We start from the raw sequence: 4,675 nt of genomic DNA on the forward strand, positions 1-4,675 counted from the left end.
TACTCCCTCCGTTTTTAAATATGTCTTTTTAGACATTTCAAATGGACCACAACATACAGATATATATAGACATATTTTAAAGTGTAGATTCAATCATTTTGCTTCGTATGTAGTCACTTATTGGAATCTCTAGAAAGACTTATATTTGGAAACGGAGGGAGTATTAACTTATTATAGCACATATGCCCGCGCGTTGCATCGAAGAGATAATTGAAGAGTCCACGAAAATGTCCGTCAGCAGGGCCAAACTTCCATGACTAATAATCATAATTTGTTTCATCTCAACACAAATTTTCATACTTTACAAATCTTTCTCAGTACAGGTACAACACAACTCTATGTTTAGTGAAGGTTTATGTTCCTTTCCTATGAACTTTTATTTCTGAGATCACAGTCATATGAATATCAGCATATGGCTTACTAAGTTGAAACTGTTGTCATCAGTGTAAGGCGGTACAGTCAAATAATCAAAGTGGGCCAATGTGAGAAGGGGACACCTAGCAGATAACCCTTTCTTGGAACACAAAATAGCACATAAATCCAACGAATGAGCACCTATTTTTTTGTAACCGGTCCATCCAACAGCTTCCAGTCTGGACATCTGAACTGTACAGCTTCAAGAAATTCCAAAACCTACATGAAACAAGTACTCCCTCCGTTCCTAAATATTTGTCTTTTTAGAGATTTCAACAAGTGACTACATACGGAGCAAAATGAGTGAATCTACACTCTAAAATATGTCTATATACATCCGTATGTGGACTATAACCAAGAAATGACAAATGACAAGATTGAGAATTAGGCAGATAAATGAATAATTATAAGAAATACCGAAGAATCACCACACCAGACAAAAAAATGAGCTGAATAATATATAACTAAAAATAACAAGATATACCAATTACTAATGAAATAGAGACTGTCGTGCTGAAGACTAAAATGAATTAATGAAAACTGAAATTGATGGTACCTGTGCAAACAAAAACTGAGAAATAAAACATCTAAGTAATGTAAAGAACTGACACAGTGTGGAAGAAGTTCCACCTATTTTTGGTTATGTAACAAACTATTATGAAAAAAGGGAGATATTGATACAGAGGTACATATATACCAATTCCTAACCATGGAGAAAATATTTGGCATGTAAATTCTCGTTCTTAAATGCATGCTGATGGATTGGGTTGAGAAATTTGATACAGGGATATTGTTTCATGAGTGGACCTACGTAACCATGCCAGTACACTCCAGCCACCGCAAAATATATGTCTACCCAACAAAAAAATTCAGACTTGACCAGTTCACAAAAGTCTGTAGCTAGTCTCAACAGGAATAAGAGTCTCAGGCTTATGGTAATTCATTAGCTTGCATTCTTCTTCAGGTTCAAAAGATGAAAATGAAAAACAAAAGCTGCAGTAAAAAATGATCTGTGTGAACCATTCAGGACTGCTCCATGTGCAGGCATGAGTTTTATCAAGGCCGGTGAAGCATTTGTGCTTCAAGCTACCTCTGACTCCTTCGTTCACTGTTCAGTGGCTAGGCCATCAATAATCCCAAGTCCATTGCCAAGTCTAAAAGGCAGGTCTTATGAATCCAACAACCAGCGGCGGCAAAAACCTTTGAGATATTGCTTTATCCATTCGTCAATCTGCAGTAGTGTATCTACTTTCTTGGAAATGGCAAACATATATTGATCGATGATAGATTATGGTGAATTGTACTTACCTGCGCTTATCTTTTGGTCTGAACAGAGCTTGGCGATCCATAGGGTGCTGGTCTCCGTGGGTGGACATTCGATGACCAATGAAAAAACAGAGGCAACCAATTCAGCGAGGCCGCCCACCTAGCAAAACGCACCAAAGAACTAATCTTTCTTAACCAGAGAAGAAGAAGGCGAGACCCAATCTCAGCCATCGTCCGTCCTTACCTGCCTATGTCCGGCGGGCCAGCGGGGGGCCGGACCTGAGGCGACATGGCCCTCCCGGGGGAGAAGCGGGCGTCGGCGCTGTGCAGGCCGTCCATGGCGATGGCGATGCCCGGGCACCAATCGTGAGGGAAGGAGCCAAGCGAATGAGAGGAAGATGAGAAAGGGCTCGATACAGAGGAACCAGGAGCCAAGTGAATGAGAGGAAGATGAGAAGGGCTCGATCCGGAGGAACCAGCCCACACCGAGCCCCGCCGCCTCAACAGGAGCTCGGCTCCCTGCCTGCCGGTGGCTCACCAAAGCCACCACCGCCGGCGACCGCCTCCCTCACCTTGTGCCCCTTCTCCTTCTCCTTTCTTCCTCTCTTCCCCGAGGAGCGGGGAGACGGTGAATCCGTCGGTCAGGAGCTGGGCAGCGCTTCCATCATCGCCACCGTTTGGGGAGGGACGCGGTGTGGGGCGGGCGACGTGGGGCAGGAGGTGGCGGCGGGATGGAGGTGGAGATGGGATTGAGGAAGCAGGGTTGTGCGGGGCACTGTTTTTTTCTTCTTCTTTTCTCTCCTCTGTACCGGTTTGGGGTTGACTTATGATGGGGAGTGCGAGTTTAGTTTTCGAAAAAGAGAAGGGCCTTTTTACAAAAGTGTCACGACGGGTGTGCGGGCAGAAGCAATAGATGCTTTATTATTAGGTAAAGATAAGGATATGTTTCTCGGTTATGGAGGTGACAAAGAGTTCGTCGTAAAGGGTTACGTCGATGCAAGCTTTGACACTGGTCTAGATGACTCTGAGTCTCAATCTGGATACATATTGAAAGTGTGAGCAATTAGCTACAGTAGCTCTGTGCAGAGCATTGTAGACATAGAAATTTGCAAAATACATACAGATCTGAATGTGGTAGACCTGTTGACTAAACATATCTCACAAGCAAAACATGATCACACCTTAGTACTCTTTGGGTGTTAAATCACATGGCGATGTGAACTAGATTATTGACTCTAGTAAACCCTTTGAGTGTTGGTCACATGGCGGTGTGAACTATGGGTATTAATCGCATAAAGATGTGAACTATTGGTGTTAAATCACATGGCGATGTGAACTAGATTATTGACTCTAGTGCAAGTGGGAGATAGAAAGAAATATGCCCTAGAGGCAATAACAAAGTTGTTATTTATATTTCCTTATATCATGATAAATGTTTATTATTCATGCTAAAATTGTATTAACCGGAAACTTGATCCATGTGTGAATACATAGACAAAACAAAGTGTCCCTAGTATGCCTCTACTAGACTAGCTCGTTAATCAAAGATGGTTAAGTTTCCCGACCATAGACATGTGTTGTCATTTCATGAACGGGGTCACATCATTAGAGAATGATGTGATGGACAAGACCCATCCTTTAACTTAGAATTATGATCATTGAGTTTTATTCTATTGCTTTCTTCATGACTTATACATGTTCCTTTGACTATGAGATTATGCAACTCCCGAATACCGGAGGAACACCTTGTGTGCTATCAAACGTCACAATGTAACTGGGTGATTATAAAGATGCTCTACAGTTGTCTCCGAAGGTGTTTGTTGGGTTGGCATAGATCAAGATTAGGATTTGTCACTCCGTGTATCGGAGAGGTATCTCTGAGCCCTCTCAGTAATGCACATCACTATAAGCCTTGCAAGCAGTGTGACTAATGAGTTAGTTACGGGATGATGCATTACAAAACGAGTAAAGGGACTTGCCGGTAACAAGATTGAACTAGGTATTGAGATACCGACGACCGAATCTCGGGCAAGTAACATACCGATGACAAAGGGAACAACGTATGTTGTTATGCGGTTTGACCGATAAAGATCTTCATAGAATATGTGGGAGCTAATACGAGCATCCAGGTTCCGCTATTGGTTATTGACCGGAGATGAGTCTCGGTCATGTCTACATAGTTCTCGAACCCGTAGGGTCCGCACGCTTAACGTTCGATGACGATCGGTATTATGAGTTTATGTGTTTTGATGTATCGATGGTAGTTCGGAGTCCCGGATGTGATCACGGACATGACGAGGAGTCTCGAAATGGTCGAGACATAAAGAATAATATATTGGACGATGTTATTCGGACACCGGATGAGTTCCGGGGTCATCGGATAAATATCGGAGTGCTGGAAGGGTTATCGGAACCACCGAAGAAGCAATGGGCCTTATTGGGCCTAGGGGAAGGCTGCGAAGGGCTGGCCGCGAGCCCCCCATGGGCCTAGTCCGCATTGGACTAGGGGGAGGTGCGGCACCCCCTCCTTCCTTCTCTTTCCCCCTCCTTCCTTCTTCTCCTAGTAGGACTAGGAAAAGGGGGACTCGTACTCCTACTAGGAGGAGGATTCCTCCCCCCTTGGCGCGCCTATGAGGGCCGGCCGGCCTCCCCCTCCCTCCTTTATATACATGGGGAGGGGGGCACCCTAGAACACACAAGTTGATTGTTTAGCCATGTGTGGTGTCCCCCTCCATAGATTTCCACCCCGGTCATACCGTTGTAGTGCTTAGGCGAAGCCCTGCGTCGGTAACTTCATCATCACCGTCATCATGCCGTCGTGCTGACGAAACTCTTCCTCGACCTTAGCTAGATCTAGAGTTCGTGGGACGTCATCGAGCTGAACGTGTGCGGATCGTGGAGGTGCCGTACTTTCGGTACTAGGATCGGTTGGATCGTGAAGACGTACGACTACATCAACCGCATTGTCATAACGCTTCCGCTTTCGGTCTACGAG

At 44.6% G+C, this 4,675-nt stretch overlaps 1 long non-coding RNA gene across 1 annotated transcript; it reads right to left on the minus strand.

Annotated features, from left to right (window-relative positions):
* Positions 1–254: 254 nt before the first annotated feature.
* LOC123079491 (uncharacterized) lies at positions 255–2,478 on the minus strand. The gene is made up of 2 exons (XR_006438013.1): positions 1,925–2,478; positions 255–1,840 (listed from the first exon to the last, which is right to left on the minus strand). It is a non-coding gene; the product is annotated as an uncharacterized lncRNA (long non-coding RNA).
* Between the last annotated feature and the right edge of the window lie 2,197 nt (positions 2,479–4,675).

This window comes from Triticum aestivum, chromosome 3D, assembly GCF_018294505.1.
Source record: "Triticum aestivum cultivar Chinese Spring chromosome 3D, IWGSC CS RefSeq v2.1, whole genome shotgun sequence".
NCBI lineage: Eukaryota > Viridiplantae > Streptophyta > Magnoliopsida > Poales > Poaceae > Triticum > Triticum aestivum.